Below are 22,292 nucleotides of genomic sequence, written 5' to 3'. Positions count from 1 at the left end.
CATATTGTTTCCTGTCTTTTTTTTAAAGATTATTTATTTATTTATGGCTGCATTGGGTCTTTGGTGCTACGTGTGGGCTTTCTCTAGTTGTGGCAAGTGGGGGCTGCTCTTCGTTGCGGTGCGAGGGCTTCTTATTGCAGTGGCTTCTATTGTGGAGCGTGGGCTCTAGGTGCCTGGGCTTCAGTAGTTGCGGCACATGGACTCAATAGTTGTGGCTCACTGAGCTCTAGAGCGCAGGCTCAGTAGTTGTGGCACATAGGCTTAGTTGCTCCACGGCACGTGGGATCTTCCTGGCCCAGGAAAAGAACCTGTGTCCCCTGCATTAGCAGGCACATTCTTAACCACTGCGCCACCAGGGGAGTCCCTTCCTATCATTTTCTCTTTCTCTTTTTCACATGTACGCATAGAATACATGTATTTTTCCCTGAACCATTTCAGAGTAAGTTGGAGTCATGACGCCTAATCACCTACTTAGTATATAAACTGAAGTGTATGTTTTTTAAAAGTAAGAATACATGTCCACATAACCCGTTATGTGACCATCAAAGTCAAGACGTTAACATCGATATAATATTATCCTCTAATCCATAGAGGATTCAGATTTCAGATTTCATCAGTTGTCCTAGTGATGTCCTTTATCAGTCTGCCCAATCCAGGACTACTCATGGCGCTTGTTACCATCTTGCTTTAGCTTCAGTCTAGAATCGTTCCTTAGTCTTTTTTTCTCTTTCATGACTTGACATTTTTGACATCTCTCTATATAAGAAATCATGGATTCACATGGATGCCTCCAATTCTAGTATTGTTCCACGGGGTTTATTTTAGCTACCCTCTTCTCATTTGTAGTTCCTTTCTCTGACAGAAACCTAGCTCCCATTGTTTTCAACATTCAAGTCATCTATAAGAGCCATTCTTCCCATCACACCAGTTCCCTCTTGCTCCCCTCACCGCACAGGCCTCCATGAGCCAGCTGAGCATCCCTGACCCCTGGGCAACGGCCCTGATGCCAGTGACCGTGTGGTCCACTGCACCTGGTCGAGGACCTTCTTCCAGCCCATGAGGCACTGCACCAGCAGCCCTGCAGTCAGTCCACCATGTACCAGGAGAGCACCAAAGAGAAGGAGCTAGGTATTCTTTTATGGCTGCATTTATTCCCTTGTGTCAGTGAATGAATCATAGTTTACCTAATTAGTTTCTCACTGATGTGCTTTTGATTGTGTGGGATCTTTAGTCTTGTGCCTTTTTTTTTTTTAATTGTAGTTGATATACAATGTTGTGCCAATCTCTGTAGCAAAATGACTCAGTTGTGTGGAATCTTTAGAGCATGCTTTAGAGCAAACTTTTAAGTTTGTGGGACTTTCTATTCTATTGGTATGTCCACAGACTATACCCTTGAGCTCACAAGTATATGCTACAGGTCCTGAATGTATATCAGTCTGTGAAATAGGAATGAATTCAGAAAAAATTCATTACCAAAATAGGAATACTGCTCAAAATATGGACCTGCATGTGTGAGGAAAAGAATGCATCCATTAGACTATTTTTCGTTAACATGCTTAAATTAACACCCTCCTACCTCAAGGTATTTGCTTATTTTGTATGGGTTTGAGTATGAAATAATAATCATTTCAGCTACTTTCAAAAGGAAGAAAGGAAACATCTAACTTGCCAATATTGCAAAACCTTTGAAATAAATTACTGTTAGAGTCTAAATTAAGTCCTGTCTCTTTGAAAACCATATCGCTAGTAGTACTTTTCTACAATGAGCATACTTAGAAACTTGGAAATAAATTTTGAAAAATCGAAAAGATAAATTATTTTTGTAACCTGTTTAGCCTAACAATTTTTGAAAGTTCTTGTCTATATTTTGCCACACAGATGACAAGATACATGAATTTATATGCATGTACTTGTATATCTGGAAATTGAATAAACTAAAATTCATGTATTTGCAAATGATTTATATCAAAAGATGGCCATGAAATTGCTCAGCTCACACTCATGATTGTTTTGGTCCCCATCTTCATACTAGTTTTTGAAAAACATAGTACATATTATTGAGCAATTCCAATTTTTCCCTAATTTGTTATAGAACTCAGAAAAATGTTTAAAATGTAAACTTAGAGGCTTCAGAATGTTTTAATGAGATGCTAAAACTCATCCAGGTGAAGTTGAACACTTGGGCATGTTGAAGGATGGGAAATAATTTCTTTTTCTCCTTACACTGTCTCACCTCTAGACTGTGTGCTTGTTAGTACATATTAAGTCGTTGGATAGTTGAAAGAGTGATGAGATTTCTTCTTACTCTTTTTTTTTTTTTTTCCCCTAACTGCTGATGTTCTTCTGTAGTTAGAATTCACACTGAAACTAGAGGGCGAGGATGGATGATGGAAAAAATATGTACAATATGAGCTGAGACCATATGAGATGGCACCATTATCTGGTTTGAAAATGTGTCTCTCAGCAGCATGAAGGATAGTCATCTTTCATAATATCAACCTCTAAACATTCCTAAGTTTTTAATGACTCATTTCAGATCCATCATTTATGATCCACTTAACTCTGCCAAGCCAATTTAATCATCTCCAGCTACAGAGAGGTTTATCAGGCAAAGGATATTTATTTAAAATCTTGAAGGATTAAGAAATCTAGATGTGAACTTTGGTGAATTGATTGGGTTTCATCTCAATCTTAGATTTTTTAAAAAAAGTATTTTTAATGGTGAAAAAAACTTACATACAAAGAGTGCATAAAGTGTATGTACAGTTTAAAGACTAGTGATAAACACTCACGTACTACCACCCAGGTTAAGAAATTGAGCATTGCAGGTATCTTAGAAGCTCTCTATATGCCTTTCCCCTACTGTGCCTGTGTTAATTAGGATTCTCCAGGGACACAGAACCAATGTGATGTGTGTGTGTAGGTTGAGAGAGATTTTTATAAGGAATTGGCTTATGTGATGGTGAAGGCTGGCAAATTCAAAATCTGCATGGTGGGCCTGCATATTGGAGACCCAGAAGAGCTGGTGTTGCAGCTTGAGTCCGTAGGTGGTCTGCTGTAGAGCCAGGAAGAGCTGATGTTGCACATGAAGTGTGAAGGCTGAAAAATGCCCTCTACCCCAATTTGCCCATGTCCTAATCTCTAGAATCTGTGGCTGTTACTTTATACGGCAAAAGGGACTTTGCAGATGTAATTGAGAATCATGAGATGAGGAGATTATCCTGAATTATCCTAATGGGTTCAGTGTAATCACAGGATCCTTTTCAGAAGGAAGCAGGAAATTACATAAGTGGTAGATGTGATGATGGAACTAAGAGATGGGAGTGATGCAGGGAGGATGTCACAGCCAAGGAATGTAGCCAGCCTCCAGAAGCGAGAAACAGCAGTGTGGAAACAGATTCGCCCCTATCACCTCTGGAAGAAGCATACTCCTCCCAGCACCTTGGTTTTGGCCTAGTGAAACTCATTTCAGATTACTGACCTCCAGAACTGAAAGGTAATAAATTCATGTTGTTTAAGCCACCAATCTTGTGGTAGTATGTTACAGCAGCAATAGGAAGCCAATACACTGATCCTTTGATTTCCAGCTCTGTTTTTTAGTTCTTTTTCTTTTTAGTATTCTCACTCGGGGAGATTGCCTTAACTTTAAAAAAATTTTCCCCACTTCTACTAAATTCTTTTTGTTACCATTTTAGTTCCCAAGAACCTGTGTTCTCTCAATGTTTCCTTTTTAAAAAAATAGCATCACTGTTTTGTTTCATGGACGTAAGGACTCTGTTTTTCTCTTTAAAATATTAGTGATAGTTTTAGGGTTTTTTGTTTGTTTTTTGTTTTTTGGCTGCGAGATATGTTTCCTCCAAACTGCTTCTATTTGATTGTTTGCTTGGTCTGTTTTCTTCTCTGTTAGAGGCTATGCTCAGCTGTCTGGCAGTCTTTGGCTGTGTGATCATGATTGAAAGTGAGACACTGGAAGGCTAATTGGAACGCTGAGTATCTGTGTGTAGGAGCACTGTCCTGTGTGTTGTAGGATGATTAACAGCACCCTTGGCCTCTGCTCACTAGACACCAGCCACACCCCTCCAGTCTTGACAATCGAAAGTGTTTCCAGACATCGCCAGAGATTCCCTGGGAGCACAGTCATCCTAAAGGAGAACAACTATTCTAGGACATTGTGAGTGCTTCCTGTTAGCTGGGGGGGGCTCCCGCTGTCATTATTTTAAGGTTTTTCCTCCTGGGTAGGTCACATTCCTCAGAAAAGGGTCTTCTAGTCCCCCGTTTGAAGGGCAAAGGTCTGACTGCCAGTGGTCTGGTGGAAGAAGAAGCCTGAGATCTGTACGAATAAGCTATTTCAGGGATAGTATATCAAAATGAAAGTTTTATCATAAAGTATTGCCAGAGGGAGCAGAGCACTAAACACATCAGCACATCACTATCGCTTTAAGCTCCCTTGAGATGCTGAAGAGAGAAGGGCCAGGAGGATGACCAGCCTGGGACAGGTGGTACTCATAGCCTCCAGGGACTCTCTTGTGCCATCCTCTTCCTCCTGAGGCTAATACAGCTTAGAGATTACATAATTAGTAATATAGGGGGCCACTGTTAAGCCAAGTTTACTGTTATGGAATAGGCTTTTCTAAGAGTGTGCAATTCATCCAGTAGAGACCTAGACCCAAGATGTAGGGGAAATGATTTTGAACTCCTTGCTAGATTATCTATGTGCTCCCACACAGTTCAAAGTCCTGAAGTTAGCATTTAGCTTTCATACGTTCTCTTATTCCTCCTGTCTTCAGTGTAGTACCTCCGTCCTCAACCTGCCCATCTCACCTCCCCTTCTCCACTCCAAAAATCATCAGTATTAAAAGATTATCCACGAGGATGGAAGATGCCTTAGAGGACTGGGACGGGGAGGGTGGGGGGGACTCGAGGGAGGGTGGGGGGGGGAGTCGAAGGAGGGAGGGAATATGGGAATATGTGTATAAAAACAGATGATTGAACTTGGTGTACCCCCAAAAAAATAATAAATTAAAAAAAAAAAAAAAAAAAAAGACTATCCAAAGGATAGATGTTCAGAAATCTGGAGGTGATGGGGAGAGGATCTGGGAATCTAATTTCACTCATTTGTCTTTACTCTCTTCCTTCCCTTTCACCCAAGATTTGGAGGTATCTCCTCCTGAGTCTTCTAAGGATTTTCAGAGTAAACTACTTTGGTTCTCAGCTTTCACAACCAATGGCTACAATTCAGCTTTGGGGGGGTTGGTTAAGTCCTTTACCATAGTTCCCTATGCTTTCCTGCTTCCAAAGTTTTGTTGCTGTTGTCTCCTTTCCTGTTCTTCCTGTCCTTGTTATTTTATGTCTTCTTTAAAAAAATAGTTTTCACTGGGGTTTTGGGAAGAAACAAAATTTGATACATGTATTCCATCCACTATCTTAAAATGGAACACTGTACTCTTATTGATTTTATAGATGTAGATCATGAATCTTCTCTTGACCTGCTTTATGAGCTGAACTCTCCCAGTTTTCTTTAGTTTGATGCGTTCTATACCAGTTTCTTGTGATATCCTGGCTCACTTGAATTGCTAGTCTTTGCTGTTACGTTTTTGGGAAACTCAGTTAACTACAACTTTAACATGATATCTTGGATAAGGTCATCCATTGTTTCATGTAAGTGAAGCACCAAACTAACCATTTTATTTTTGGCTATTAATATTGCCTGCATTCACCTGGAAGAAGTGATTGTTATTAGTTATGATTCCTGTCAAAGTGATGATTCCTATCAAAATTATGAATCCTAATCAAAATTCCTATTTTGGAGTATCTTTTTTTTTTTTAAGCTCTTTATTGGAATATAATTGCTTTATATTCTTGTACCAGCTTTTGAGATACACCGAAGTAAATCAGATGTATTTATACATATATCCCCATATCCCCTCCCTCTCGTGACCCCTCCCACTCTCCCTGTCCTGGCCCCCTAAGGTGCCACCCATCATCGAGTTGATCTCCCTTTGTTATACAGCAACTTCCCGCTAGCTATCTATTTTACAGTTGGTTGTGTATATATGTCTATGGTACTCTCTCACTTTGTCTCAGATTCCCCTTTGCCCCCTGCCCCTCCAACCCCGTGTCCTCCAGTCCATTCTCTGCATCTGCATCCTTATTCTTGCCCTGTCACTGGGTTCCTCAGTACCCTTTTTTTTTTTTTAGATTCTGTGTATATGAGTTAGGATAAAGTATTTGTTTTTCTCTTTCTTTCTGGCTTACTTCACTCTGTATGACAGACTCTGGGTCTATCCACCTTATTACATATAGCTCCATTTCATTCCCTTTTATGGCGGAGTAATATTCCATTGTATGTATATGCCACATCTTCTTTATCCATTCATCTGCTGATGGGCATTTAGGTTGCTTCCATGTCCTGGCTATCGTAAATAGTGCTGCAATGAACATTATGGTACATGTTTCTTTTTGGATTATGGTTTTCTCTGGGTATATGCCCAGGAGTGGGGTTACTGGATTATATGGTAGTTCTATTTTTAGTTTTTTAAGTAACTTCCAAACTGTTTTCCATAGTGGCTGTACAAACTTACATTCCCACCAACAGTGCAAGAGCATTTCCCTTTTCTCCACATCCTCTCCAACATTTATTATTTCTAGATTTTTTGATGATGGCCATTCTGACCGGTGTGAGGTGATACCTCACTGTGGCTTTGACTTGCATTTCTCTGATGATGAGTGATGTTGAGCATCTTCTCATGTATTTGTTGGCCTTCTGTATGTTTTCTTGGGAGGAATGTCTATTTAGGTCTTCCATCCATTTCTGGACTGGGTTATTTGCTTTTTTGGTATTAAGCTGCCTGAGCTGCTTCTATATTTCAGAGATTGATCCTTTGTCCGTTGCTTCGTTGGCAAGTATTTTCTTCCATTTTGAGGGTTGTCTTCTTGTCTTGTTTATGGTTTCTTTTGCTGTGCAAAAGCTTTGAAGTTTCATGAGGTCCCATTTGTTTATTCTTGATTTTATTTCCGTTATTCTAGGAGGTGGGTCAAAGAGGATCTTGCTTTGATGTATGTCATAGAGTGTTCTGCCTATGTTTTCCTCTAGGAGTTTTATAGGTCTGGCCTTAGCTTTAGCTCTTTAATCCATTTTGAGTTTATTTTTGTGTATGGTGTTAGGAAGTGCTCTAATTTCATTCTTTTACATGTTGCTGTCCAGTTTTCCCAGCACCACTTATTGAAGAGGCTTTTTTCTATTGTATATTCTTGCCTCCTTTGTCAAAGATAAGGTGCCCATGTGTGCTTGGGTTTACCTCTAAGTTCTCTATTCTGTTCCATTGATCTTCCTTTCTATTTTTGTGCCAGTACCATACTGTCTTGATCACTTTGGCCTTGTAGTATAATTTGAAGTCAGGAAGCCTAATTCCACCAACTCCATCTTTCCTTCTCAAGATTGCTTTGGCTATTTGGGGTCTTTTGTGTTTCCATACAAATCGTAAGATTTCTTGTTCTAGTTTTGTGAAAAGTGCCGTTGGTAATTTGATAGGGATTGCATTGAATCTGTAAATTGTTTTGGGTAGTACAGTCATTTTCACAATGTTGATTCTTCCAATCCAAGAACATGGTATGTCTCTCCATCTGTTTGTATCGTTTTTGATTTCTTTCATCAGTGTCTTATAGTTTTCTGCATACAGGTCTTTTGCCTCCTTAGGCAGGTTTTTTCCTAGGTATTTTATTCTTTTTGTTGCAATGGTAAATGGGAGAGTTTCCTTAATTTCTTTTTCTGCTCTTCCGTTGTTAGTGTATAGGAATGCAAGAGATTTCTGTGCATTAATTTTGTATCCTGCTACTTTACTAAATTCATCGAATAGTGCTAGCAGTTTTCTGGTAGAGTCTTTAGGGTTTTCTATGTATAATATCATGTCATCTGTAAAGAGTGACAATTTTACTTCTTCTTTTCCAGTTTGGATTCCTTCTATTTCATTTTCTTCTCTGATTGCTGTGGCTAAAACTTCCAAAACTATGTTGAATAATAATGGTGAGAGTGGATACCCTTGTCTTGTTCCTGTTCTTAGAGGGAATTCTTTCAGTTTTTCACCATTCAGAATGATGTTGGCTTTTGGTTTCTCACATATGGCTTTTATTATGTTGAGGTTATTTCCTCCTATACCCATTTTCTGGAGAGGTTTTATCATAAATGGATGTTGAACTTTGTCAAAAGCTTTTTCTGCATCTATTGAGATGATCATATGGTTTTTATCCTTCAATTTGTTGATATGATGTATCACGTTGATTGATTTGCGTATATTGAAGAATCCTTGCATCCCAGGGATAAACCCCACTTGATCATGGTGTATGATCTTTTGAATGTGCTGTTGGATTCTGCTAACCAGTATTTTGTTGAGGATTTTTGCATCTATATTCATCAGTGATATTGGTCTGTAATGTTCTTTTTTTGTGACATCTTTGCCTGGTTTTGGTATCAGGGTGATTGTGGCCTCGTAGAATGAGTTTGGGAGTGTTCCTCCTTCTGCTATATTTTGGAAGAGTTCTAAAAGGATAGGTGTTAGCTCTTCACTAAATGTTTGATAGAATTCGCCTGTGAATCCATCTGGCCCTGGGCTTTTGTTTGTTGGGAGATTTTTAATAACAGTCTCAATTTCAGTGCTTGTGATTGGTCTGTTCATGTTTTCTATTTCTTCCCGGTTCAGTCTTGGAAGATTGTACTTTTCTAAGAATGTATCCATTTCTTCCAGGTTATCCAATTTATTGGCATATAGTTGCTTGTAGTAGTCTCTCATGATCGTTTGTATTTCTGTGGTGTCCATTGTTACTTCTTTTTCATTTCTAATTCGGTTGATTTATGTCTTCTCCCTTTTGTTCCTGATGAGTCTGGCTAATGGTTTATCAATTTTGTTTATCTTCTCAAAGAACCAGCTTTTAGTTTCATTGATCTTTGCTATTGTTTCCTTCCTTTCTTTTTCATTTATTTCTGCTCTGATCTTTATGATTTCTTTCCTTCTGCTCACTTTGGGGTTTCTTTGTTCTTCTTTCTCTAATTGTTTTAGGTGTAAGTTTAAGTTGTTTATTCGATATTTTTCTTGTTTCTTGAGGTAGGACTGTATTGCTATAAACTTCCCTCTTAGAACTGCTTTTACTGCATCCCATAGGTTTTGGGTTATTGTGTTTTCATTGTCATTTGTTTCTAGGTGTTTTTTGATTTCCTCTTGATTTCTTTAGTGATTTCTTGGTTTTTTCATAGCGTATTGTTTAGTCTCCATGTGTTTGTATTTTTTACACTTTTTTTCCTGTAATTGATATCTAGTCTCATGGCATTGGGACCAGAGAAGATACTTGCTATGATTTCAATTTTCTTGACTTTACTGAGGCTTGATTTGTGACCCAAGATGTGATCTATCCTGGAAAATGTTCTGTGTGCACTTGAGAAGAACATGGATTCTGCAGTTCTTGGATGGAATGTCCTATAAGTATCAATTAAGTCGAGACGGTCTAATGTGTCATTTACAGCTTGTGTGTCCTTATTTATTTTCTGTTTGGATGATCTGTCCATTGATGTAAGTGGGGTGTTCACCTACTATTATTGTGTTACTGTTGATTTCCCCTTTTATGGCTGTTAGCATTTGCCTTATGTATTGAGGTGCTCCTATGTTGGGTGCATAGATATTTACAATTGTTATATGTACTTGAATGGATCCCTTGATCATTATGTAGTGTCCTTCCTTGTGTCTTGTAATAGTCTTTACTTAAGTCTAATTTTTCTGATATGAGTATTGCTACTCCAGCTTTCTTTTGAATTCCATTTGCATGGAATATCTTTTTCCATCTGCTTACTTTCAGTCTATATGTGTCCCTTGGTCTGAAGTGGGTTTCTTGTAGGCAGCATATATAAGGGTCTTGTTTTTGTATCCATTCAGCCAGTTTGTGTCTTGGTTGGAGCATTTAATCCGTTTACATTTAAGGTTGTTTTTGGCATGTGTGTTCCTATTACCATTTTCTTAATTGTTTTGGATTTGTTTTTGTAGGTCTTTTCCTTCTCCTGTGTGTCCTACTTAGAAAAGTTCCTTAAGCACTTGTTGTAAGGCTGGTTTGGTGGTGCTGAATTCTCTTAACTTTTGCTTGTCTGGAAAGCTTTTGATTTCTCCCTCAAATCTGAATGAGATTCTTGCTGGGTAGAGTATTCTTGGCTGTAGGTTTTTCTCTTTCAGGACTTTCAGTATATCCTGCCATTCCCTTCTGGTCTGCAGAGTTTCTGCAGAAAGATCAGCTGTTATCCTTATGGGTTTTCCCTTATATGTTATTTGTTGCTTTTCTCTTGCTGCTTTTAATATTAATTCTTTGTGTTTAATTTTCGTTAGTTTGGTTAATATGTGCCTTGGTGTATTTCTCCTTGGGTTTATTCTGTATGGGACTTTCTGTGCTTCTTGAACTTGATTAATTATATCCTTTCCCATGTTGGGGAAGTTTTCCACTATAACATCTTCAAATATTTTCTCAGACCCTTTCTTTTTATCTACTTCTTCTGGGATGCCTATGATTTGAATGTTGGTGTGCTTAATGTTATCACCAAGGTCTCTGAGACTGTCTTCCATTCTTTTTATTCTTTTTTCTTTTTCCTGCTCTGTGGCGTTTATTTCCCCCATTCTATCTTCCAACTCACTCATTCTTCTGCCTCAGTTATTCTGCTGTTTATACCATCTAGAGTATTTTTAATTTGGGTTATTTCGTAGATGATTACTGTTTGCTCTTTAGTTCTTATTAACTGTTTCTTGTATTTTCTTTATTTTTTTATCAAGATTTTGGATCATCTTTACTATCATTACTCTGAATTCTTTTTCAGGCAATTTTCCTATTTCCTCTTCATTTATTTGGTCTTGTGGGTTTTTTTCCTGCTCCTTTGCCTGCATGGTGTTTCTTTGTTTTCTCATTTTGCCTAATTTATAGGATTTGCTGTCTCCTTTCCCTATGCTCCCTAGTAGTAATTCCTCTTGTTTCTGCCTTCTGCCCCCTGTGGTGGGGTTTGTCCAGTGTCTTGAGTAGGCTCCCTGGTGGGGGGGGTCTGGTGTCTCCTTTCCAGTGTGTGGCTCTGTGTCTTTTCTCTCTGATTAGCAGGGCTGTGTCAGGTGGTGTGTTTTAGGGTATCTGTGAGGTTAATATGGCTTTAGGTAGTCTGTGCTTATGAGTGGGTTTGTGTTCCTGTCTTGTTTGTAGTTTAGCACGAGGTGTCAAGCACTGGAAGTTGCAGACAGTCGGAAGAAGCCGAGTCTTAGACTGTGATACAGGGCTCTATGAGAATTCTCTGCAGTTAATGTTCCCTAAGTCTGAGGACTCCCTAGTAGTCTAGTATGCTGGATTCAGTGCTCCCTCCCCAGAGCCTCCTACTAGACTTCTGATGGAGTAGTCCAGATTTCAGAGGTTGCTTGTCCCAGCAATAAAGGGGTTTAAAGAAGACTGTCCAAGCCCCTGAGTAATGGCAGAGTGTGGAATCAAACAAATACTAAATCAAGGAAACACATACATGTATAAGACACACAATTACTGAATCCAATAGAACACAAGGCACTAGAAAGACCTGACAGAAGAACCCCAGTATGCCATCAGACAATCAAAGAGAAAACCAACAACAGAAATTCAAAACAAAACACAACAACAACAACAACAAAAGCCCACACACACAAACAGAAATCCAGGGAGCTTTTGAAAGCTATGATCAAATATAATCAAGAATGAGAGTACTACCAGACAAACTGAAGATTCTCAGAACAAAATCAGACAGTTATACTTAAAACTAAGATAAAGAGAAAACCAAAGCAGTGTGTCATCTGGAGAATAAAGCAAGGAAACAGAGCAGACTGATAATATTGCTTATAAGTATATTAAGATAAAAGAAACTAAAAAAGGATAGAAGAGAGGGCAACAGAAGAGCATAGTGTGAGTGGAAATATGAAAAGAAAAAGAGAGAAAAATAGAAATGTATAAAAGAAAAAAAGGGTAGAAGAGATAAAGTTAGCACTACAAAAAACAGACATAGAAATATGTAAAAAGTCTAAAAATAAAAATAGAAGAAAAAAATAGAATAAAAGTATAAAAAAATATAATATGTGTAGATCCCTTAGGACTAAGATCATAATTAATTAAAAAAAAAACCACACACACACAAACACATATCCAGGGAAATTTTGAAAGCTAGGGTCAAATATAATAAAGAGGGAGAGTACAATCAGACAGACTGAAGATTCCTAAAACAAAATCGACAATTATAATCAGAACTAAGATAAAGACCAAACCTAAGAATAAAAACCAAAGCAGTGTGTTATCTGGAGAATAAAGCAAGGAAACAGAGCTGAGCAATAATATTTGTTATAATATTAAGATAAAAGAAACTAAAAAAGGATAGAAGACAGGGCAACAAAAGAGCATAGTGTGAGTGGAAATATGAAAAGAGAAAGAAATAGAAATGTATAAAAGAGATGAAAACAAGGTAGGAGAGATAGCACTGCAAAAAACTTATCTAGAAATAGAAATATATAAAAAGGCTGAAAATAAAAATAGAATAAAAAACGGAATAAAAAAAGTTATAAAACATGTAGATCCTTTAGGACTAAGATTGTAATTAGTAAAATAAAAACAACAGCAACAACATAAAAACTAGAACTGACCCCAGAATGGACCGGATCAATAGAATTAATAATAATCTTTCTGTTTCCTTGGGGTCTCAGCTCTAAGTGTCTTTCTACCCACCTTGGGTTTTTTGTATTACTCTGTGACCAGCAGAACTTCCTTTATTGTTCGTCTGTATGTGCCAATGTGTGGGGAAAGAGAGGGTACAATAGTGGCTCCTTCCCCTGGGAGTGACTGAGCAGTGGCGCCCTGCCTGGGTCATGGCAGCTTGGGTGGCTCAGGCTGAGAGAGCAACTCCAACTGCGGCTCCTCCCCTCTGCCATCACTCTGCCGGGGCAGCCTGCCTGGGTAACGGCGGCTCAGTCAGCCGTGTCGGTGCCTATTGCAGAGGGACGCCGGTGGCTCAGGTATAAACAGATTGTCTCCAGAGCTGGGCCACTCTGTGGACTTTTGGCTCTCGGCTGCAGGCAGTCTGGACCAGCCATGCCTGGGGGCCTTTGTTATCCCTGAGTGTGTTAGCTAGGCCCACAGGGGTCCTTCCTTTTTCCGTTGCAGGTGCCGAGAGAGAAGCTACACCCACGGCTCCTCCGCACTGCTTGTGAGTCAGCAGTATCAAGCCACCGCCATGGCCTCCCAGCTCTCTGCGGTAGGCACTCTCCATTGCAGATTTCTTCCCTTCTGCCCTCTCAGTCCATCTCCCCACTGCCAACAATGTTTCTCACCCTATACCAGTTCTCTGGTTCTCACATTCCAGCTCCCAGACCCCCTGTTCAGCTGTGAACCAGTGTCTCAGTCCGGACACGCTGAGCCGTGGCGCAGACCCTCCGTGTGTTTCTCACTCTTTCTTGTCTGCCACAGCTCAGCTGCTTCACCCTCTTTGAACAGTCCTAAATGCCTCCCTTCTGACCCAGGGAAATTCCCCATTGGAGAAGTGGTTTCCCCATCAGATGAGGGACGTTTCCCTGAAATCGGCAGTCTCCCCTCTGTTTCAGATCCCCCCACCCCAGGGTGTGGGACCCATCCCTTTCCTTTCTTCTCCTCCTCTTTCTCCTTTTTTTTTTTTCCCCTCTGTCCTACCCAGTTATGTCAGGATCTTTGCAGTCCTTTCTGGTGTCCGAGGTCATTTGCTGGTGTTCAACTGGTTCTCTGTGGGAATTATGGCATCTTTTGGTGTATTCCTGATGCATGTGTAGAGAGGGATGCATTCCACATCCTTCTACTTTGCCGCCATCTTTCTTCTCCATTCTGGAGTATCTTTTAATGGAAAAGATCTAAATATTCCTTGAACTCCTGTGGACTTCTTATTACAAACTGCTGAGGCTAAGCTTTAAAATTGAGAACAATCAATTTTCCAATTCCTGCCAAGAGCATTTCTTAGGAGATGATTAGGGGTCAGCATGGTATATTAACATTGTTGATCTAAAACAAAGGTAATAATTTTCTTCCTTTATCCAATGTCCCAGTCAGTGTTTTTTTTTTTTTTTCTCCAGTCAGTGTTTTTTTTTTTTTTTAATTTATTTTTTTTAGTGCCACACGGGCTTAGTTGCTCCGCGGCATGTGGGATCTTCCTGGAACAGGGATCGAACCCGTGTTCCCTGCATTGGCAGGCGGATTCTTAACCACTGCGCCACCTAGGAAGCCCACCAGTCAGTGTTCTTAAGTTAATAATGTGAGCTTCCTAAAAGGACACTACAATCAATATTTTCCATTTGTGAGATATAATTTAATTTGATTTCAGCAAGCAATATTTGAATTTCCATTGCACAGGATGGTACTAACTAAATGCTAAATGATAATACAAGTCATTAAATCTCTTGTATTTGGGCATTATGAAGATGATCTGGTTATTAAAATAGGTTATTATGCTTTAGACAGTGTATTGGTTTTCTGGGCACTTTTAATAAATAACCACCAACATAGTAGCTTAAACAACTCAAATGTATTATCTCACAGTTCTGTAGGTAAGAAATCTGACACAGGTCTCATTAGGCTAAAATCAAAGTGTCTCCAGGCTGCATTCCTTTCCAGAGGCTCTGGAGAAGAGTAAGTTTCCTGCTCATTAGGGATGTTGATAGAATTCAGTTTCTTGTATCTTTGAGAGTGAAGTCCCTGTTTTTGTTGCTAGCTATAAACTGAAGGCTGTTCCCAACTTCTAGAGGCCACCATATTCCTTGGCTCGTGGCCTCTCCCCTCCGTCTTAAAAGCCAGCAGCAGTGGGTTGAGTCCTCACACTGAATCTCTGCAACCCTTCTGTCTCATCTCTCTGACCACAGTTGGGAAAGGCTCTCCAGTTTTAAGGATGCATCTGCGTAGATTGGGTATCTCCCAATGATCCAGGATAATCATCTCCCCATGTCAAGGTCAGTATCCTTAATCACATCTACAAAGTCTGTTTTGCCATGTGAGGTTCTGGGTGACAAGGTATGGACATCTGTGGGCAACCATGATTCTGCCTACCGTGTACATTAGATAACAGTTCTGTAACTAAAAAAGTGGAATTACTTAGCATTGGCAGCTTGAAAACTCAAGGTAAAAAGGTCCTCCTAAAGAAGTATTCCATTGTTTGCTTAAATTGTTAAATGGTGGGTTGCAGAAACACAACCAGCTTTTGACAGCGTTTCTTTTCCTCCCCAAATTTGGTTATTTTATTTTTGCTTTAATCTTTAATCTTTGGTTAGAATTCTTCAGAATAACCAAGACTGTACTTTTATCTATTTGTAAACAATGACTTCATCTACTGCATCCACAAGTGACAGCCATTGCAATGGGGCAGATAAAAATGGGGCATTTTTGGGCCTCCTAGGTGGCGCAATGGTTGAGAAACCATCTGCCAATGCAGGGGACATGGGTTCGATCCCTGTTGCAGGAAGATCCCGCATGCCGTGGAGCAACTAAGCCCTTGCACCACAACTATTGAGCCTGTATTTTAGAGCCTGTGAGCCACAACTATTGAGCCCGTGTACTGCAACTACTGAAGCCCATGCGCCTAGGGCCCGTGCTCTGCAACAGGAGAAGCCACGGCAATGAGGAGCCCACACACTGCAACAAAGAGAAGCCCCACTTGCCGCAACTAGAGAAAGTCCATGTGCAACGAAGACCTAACACAGCCAATAAATAAATATATTAAAAAAAAATGGGGCATTTTCTTCTTACTCTTCTTAGACACTGCTGTTTAAATGGAAATCACATTAAAATAGAGATACTTTAATAGCATTTAAGAGGCGAATGTTGCCTGTCTTTACTATCTCTTACCCATAAACTTCAGCGTGTGATCCTTAGACAGACTGGCAATATCGTCTACTGTCTTTTATCATCCTCCAAAAAGCAGTTGATTATCTTGGAAGGGCTTCAAAAGCAATTAAGAAAATCCCTTATGTCAAGTTACATTTCAGACAGGACAAATTAGATGTATGGGGAAGTGTCCTGATAAAGTACTCGAGAAATAATGAATCTGTGTACAATTTGTAATTGCTGCTACAAAAAATTTACAACATAAAAGGGGCTGTTAACCTGAGACTGAAAGCTCAGAGATGTTTTTTTTTTTTCATTACAAATGCAAATGCCTTATGAAATTGAGCCCAGAGCATTTTCAAATGTCCAAAATGTAATTCAAAACATTGCTTATTACATTTCTGTCCTGGCCCTTTACTGCATCACAAGCTTCTTTGTAAACGCTGATTTTTAAGCCAGCAGGTCTGCAATGAAAAAATGGCCGATTTGACTCACTAATGTGGAGCAGGTCCTGAAGGGCAGCTGTACTCCAGAATGAAAGGTGAGGGTTAGCACCAGTGCTACAAAAGGATGGTGATGGATGGTGATTGAAAAGATACTGATTTGTTAAGTGTCCCTGAGATTGTTGCATTTGGTTTCTGCTTCATGCAGTAAAGATAGGCAGATGATCTTCAATCTGCATAACCCCATCCCTGTGACTCCAGAGCAATACAGGCTCCATGGGTGGCCCATAATGAGTTGGTGGGGACAGGGGTTGGTGGGTTGGGTGCTGGAGGCTGGGGATACTCTGTCAAAAATAGGTATCATCTAGATAGAATACTTTTATTATCACAATGCTGGGAAATTCAAATGCAATTTCCTTCCCTTATGAACTGCTATTCCCCTCTGAGTAAAGTGATTTCAACTCTTCCAAACTACTTGGATTTTATCTCCCATTTCCCAACTTTTGAAGTATGGGTGTACCCGTTGCTAATTTTCCTCCCGTGATAAACATTAGCAAATGGGAAGTTATTAGAGGGTTATTATACAATATTCATAGACCACTTTTATTTGTGAAAGTATTTGAAGGTCTCTTAAATATGAACTATTTCCAAATAACCTTGGGCTCATTTTTCATCTTGATCCAAATCCCATGGAAGCAAACCAATCATGAAGCTCTCTGAAAAGTCATTGGAAGCCCCAGGCTCAGAACCCAGCTGTGGAGCATGAACTATTAGGTTCTGAGCTGCTGGAAGCTTTGAGTAACTGAACCACGGGGACTGGTGCTCATTTAGGAATCAAAGTTGGTGCTTTGTTTCCAGAAGCCTTTGCCGGAGCTGAGGAAGGTAGGCTAAACCTCTCATAGGAGTTCAAATTGTACAGACTTTACTTTTTACACAATTGCTTTTGAGAAGGTTCAACAAAGTGATGTCTTTTCTGTTTAAAGAATAGGGAACAATAAGAACAGCAAAGCCAATGAAAAACAAACTGCAGGGTATTCCTATCCTCAGGACAACTGTGCTTTCCAAGTTTGTCTTCATTAGTGTTCTGTCCATTGTCATCTGGCCCTGTTCTCCCTTGGTGAGCTGTTTCCCACTCCCATCCTCAAATACAACCGCAGGTCGTAACCGAGACCTCCTCATTATCTTTCTTGTCTTGATCTACCTTCCTCTGATTTACAGCTTTATCATACGCCTTTCTATTTCTCATCAAAGTTATGTTTGTCCTGATTCTCTCCAGAGTCAGCAGCTAACATAATAATAGCATTGCTTACTAAGTACATTTCTAAGTGCTTTACTTGTATAGATTCACTTCTCAAAATAACCCTCTTGGGTAGTTAAGATTTTTGTGTTCATTTTACAGACGTAGGTAAGGGAGACAGTGATGATAAGTGCTAAGCGTGTCATTTAAGTCTCACAGCTGGCAAGTGATGGAGTCAGGATTCATGCCCAGGTGATCTGGTCCCAAGAGCCTGTGCTGTTCACCTCTGCTTTTCACTGGCTGTCAGAATTGGGAGAATTAATTGTTGCTTTTGGTCAGATCCTAAATGTAGATTCTGACATTTCAGTGGCTTTTTGATCTGGGGCAAGTTAACTAACTTCTCTGAGCTTTAATTTCCTCAGCAGTAAAATAGGGATATTTGTGTGAAGAAAACAGAGATAACTCCCATAAACATTCATGGCTATTGTAGGTTCTTGAGAAAACAAAGTGTTGGCTAACCCTTTCTCATCCTTAAAGTTCTCTCCTTAATGATGTGAAAATCAGCTGATTTCTGATGTTGATGAGGAAAGTGGTTTACCACATTGCCTGTCTCTGTTAGTCAAGTATTGTGACTTTTCAGACTGGCAGACTTTTCAACGCTTCAATCCATGTAGGCAAGGACTACATCTTTTCTGAAGTTGTGCCAAGTCACATAGTCTTAGAGGTACTTGTTCTCAGCTTGGAACTTTTATATATTTCACTTTGCGTGTGCTGATTCCTATGATCTTCAGGAAATGTTTTGAATGAAGAAATGAAGTGGAGCAGCAACCACCTGCTCGTGGGTTTGTATCATATCATGAAGAGCTGGTGGGCTGGTCTGGGGCTCCAAGAATGGCAATGACCCATGGAAAATGCTTTGGCGGCAGTCAGCGTAGTCCCTGGCCATGGGGCCAGCTGTTTCTAACTACACACTATGTGGTGGGAAGTTCCCTAAGTTCCCTTTCTGGGAACCACACGGGCTATTAGTTTTATAACGGCAAACATAACTGCAGATGTCTATGAGCAAGACTGGGTTGCAGGATAAACATGATGAGTGATCCACTTTCTGGGGACAAAATGGAAAGTTATCTTTTCTATTACACTTATCACAATAGCCAGTAGAATGCACAGGCTCTTGCTAGGTTTTAGTTACACTTATTTATATGAGATAAGAAGAATATGAAAAGCTCATTGTATTGTATTTGAGTACCTCCTCAAATAAGCCCTCACATTACTTTCATCTTCATTTTGATGAATCTTTGTCTCTACAACCCCATCTTTACTTAGCTTTACTGTATGTAAATCTGAGCATGTTAATCCACAGCCTTTTATTGAGAATCTTCTAAGTGTAATTTCTGGTGCACATGGGAATATAAAGAAGAACAGAGCATGATCCTTGTCCTAAGAAATCTTGAAATCTATTAAGAGCTAAGAATCAGACATGTAAAAATGCTACTCAAATGTGTTAATATCTTTGGAACAACAGCTACTTGCAAACTACCAATTATTTAGATATCCTGCCAAAGATAGCCTGAGCATAGATTGAGCATATATTTATACACATTCTCCTTTTAAAAAGTAACAGTTAAGGGACTTCATAGGTGGCACAGTGGGTAAGAATCCACCTGCCAATGCAGGGGACATGGGTTTGATCCCTGCCCCAGGAAGATACCACATGCCTTGGAGCAACTAAGCCCAAGTGCCACAACTATTGAGCCCATGTGCTGCAACTACTGAAGCCTGCATGCCTAGAGCCCGTGCTCCACAGCAAGAGAAGCCACCACGATGAAGAGTAGCCCTCACTCGCCGCAACTAGAGAAAGCCCATGCGCAGTAACGAAGACCCAATGCAGCCAATACATAATAAATAAATAAATAAATAAATAAATTTATTTATTTAAAAAAAGGAACCATTAAAAGTATGCCATATGTACTGTTACGGTCCTTGTTTTTTTTTTTTCCCCAATGTATAATATGTCTTATAAGTCATTTTAAAGCTGTACATATATATATCTGCTCCATTATTTTATTTATTTTTTAAAAAATTTATTTATGTATTTTATTGGCTATGTTGGGTTTTCATTGCTACGCAGGGGCTTTCTCTAGTTGCTGAGAGCGGGGGCTACTCTTCACTGTGGTGCACGGGCTTAGTTGCTCCACAGCATGTGGTATCTTCCTGGGGCAGGGATCGAACCCATGTCCCCTGCGTTTGTAGGCAGATTCTTAACCACCATGCCACATAGGAAGTCCCCCATTATTTTTAATAGCTTCATAGGATCCCTTTCTATGGAAACCAGTTATTTTCTATTATTATCTTAATGCCAAGCAGATACAATAAACTTGATCACTTTCTTTAGTCTTGGATTTAAAAAATTTTAATTGATTTTTGAATATCTGCTCTTAGGGGGAAGATTTTAGACACAAAAGTTTGGAACATCACTGAAACAAGTATGTATCTTTTCTCTGAAACTATTTTGAAGGGGATGACATTTATTTGGATTTATATTCTGGCTCGTTTATTTAAAAAAGCAGCCTCATTAAATCACCATCACATCAACATAACAAACAAATGCCAGGAAAGTATTAAAGCGTTTTGAGTATGGAGAGACTGTTGGAGTCACGTTTAACAAAGTGGTTCCCACATGTGCATGACCCTCAATAATATAGATATAACCCCTGCCCCATTGCTCTACCGACATTTGAAACTGGGGCTTTGGCTTCCTCACTCTTAGGGGTTTTTTTGGGGTTTTTTTGTTTGTATTTTTGGTAATAACACTTAGCATGGGAGCTATTCTCTTAATAAATATTTAAGTGTATAATATTATATTGTAAATTATGGGGAAAATGTTGTATAGCAGATCTCTAGAACTTATTCATCTTGCATAACCGAGACTTTATGCCCATTGATTAGCAATTCCTCATTTCCCCCTCCCCTTAGCGCCTGGCAAGCACCATTCTACTCTCTGCTTCTGTGAGCTCGACTATTTTAGGTACTTCATTTAAGTGGAGTCATGCAGTATTTGTCCTTCTGTGACTGGCTTATTTTATTTAGCATAATAGCCTTAAGATTCTTCTATGTCGTATTGCAGGATTTCCTTCTTTTTAGAGACAATAATATTCCATTGTATGATATACCACATTTTCTTTATCCATTATCTGTTGATGAATATTTAGGTTGTTCCTATCAGTACATCTTGGCTATTGTAAATAGTGCTGCAGTGAACATGGGAGTGCAGTTATCTCTTCAAGATCCTCATTTCAATTATTTTTGATAAACACTTGGAGGTGGAATTGCTGGATCACATGGTAGTTTTAATTTCTTGAGTAATCTCCACACTGTTTTCTGTAATGGCTGCACCACTATTACATTCCCACCAAGTGTTATAATTTCTCCACGTCCTCACCAACACTTGTTATCTTTTGTTTTTCAGATAATGGTCATCCTAACAGGTATGAGATGATCTTGTGATTTTGACTTGCATTTCTCTGAAGGTTAGTGACATTGAACATCTTTTCATATACCTGTTAGCCATTTGTATGTCTTCTTTGGAGAAATGTCTATTCAAGTCTTTAGCCAATTTTCACATTGGGTTATTAGTTTTTTGCTAATAAGTTTTATGAGCTCCTTATATAATTTGGAAATTAACTCCTTATCTGATATCTGGTTTACAAATATTTTCTACCATTCTGTAGGTTGCCTTTTCACTCCATTGCTTCCTTTTCCTCAATCTAGTTTCTCCTGTTGTTGTTACTGTTTGCTTGTTTTAAGGCAACAAAAAAAGAGAAATAACATGCTCAGCAAATTTTGTTAACTGGTAATTTTCATATTTTTAATACAACAATAGCTGATCCTTATAATGATGTTTTGGACATCCTCAGGTGCCTGTATTTTTGAAGAAAGATGACATCCATGTTAGTTTATTTTTTTCTATATAGCTCCTGTATTTTTACCGATATTTTATTTTAAACTTTTCTACTGCACTTATTATTGTGCTAGGTGCTCTATATGCATGATCTCACTGATTCCTCACATCATGTGAGGTGCAAATTATCCTATTTTACAGATGAAACAAGATCAGGGAGACTAAATAACTCACTCAAGGTACAGCAAGAGGCAGAATTGGAACTGAGGTCTACTTGTATCCAAAGCCCTAATATTTCTGTTCTGCCACTCTACCTCTAAACCTTTGAAAATTGTGAATCTGAATGTTATACACATACATGCAAACATATATGTGCACACCCACCCACAGTGTTAACCAGAATAGTAGTCCTCATTTCAGGTAGCCTTTTGTTGTAGATAGGAAGTTTAGACCTCCACATTGTAACCTCATACTCGCGTTTTCACTTAATAAACCTTTGGCCAGCACTGCCAACAAGTAACCAGTTTGATTCATGTGAATTTTATCTCATCTCAGATTTGCCTGCTTTCAGATGAAAGTGATGAAGTGAGGGAGAAGAGTGAGTTGATGAAAAAGTCCCTGTGTAATATGTCACTACGTGCTTCACTAAGCAAAGCACTTTGTAGATGTAGTGTGTGGTGGGAGCCCGTCCACATCTTATTGAAGCCCACTTTTCATGAGGAAAAGCCACTCCATGTGGTTCTCATGGGACTGAACTCCCCTTCTCCCTGCCTGTGGTCATATGATACCTGGACAGAGTACCCCATTTCCCTGGCCAAAGAGATTGCATCAGAGATGGGCATATGACCCAAGTTGT

General features: G+C 39.3%; 1 long non-coding RNA gene across 1 annotated transcript; it reads left to right on the top strand.

Annotated features, from left to right (window-relative positions):
• The first annotated feature begins 775 nt into the window (after positions 1–775).
• On the top strand, positions 776–15,599 carry LOC130859867 (uncharacterized). The gene is made up of 4 exons (XR_009055340.1): positions 776–1,128; positions 13,180–13,270; positions 14,898–14,984; positions 15,428–15,599. It is a non-coding gene; the product is annotated as an uncharacterized LOC130859867 (long non-coding RNA).
• The last annotated feature ends 6,693 nt before the right edge of the window (positions 15,600–22,292 follow it).

The sequence above is a fragment of the Hippopotamus amphibius genome, chromosome 1 (genome assembly GCF_030028045.1).
Source record: "Hippopotamus amphibius kiboko isolate mHipAmp2 chromosome 1, mHipAmp2.hap2, whole genome shotgun sequence".
In the NCBI taxonomy this organism is placed as follows: Eukaryota; Metazoa; Chordata; class Mammalia; order Artiodactyla; family Hippopotamidae; genus Hippopotamus; species Hippopotamus amphibius.
Note: the sequence above shows the minus strand (reverse complement) of the source record. Positions and strands in the feature narration are given on the sequence as shown.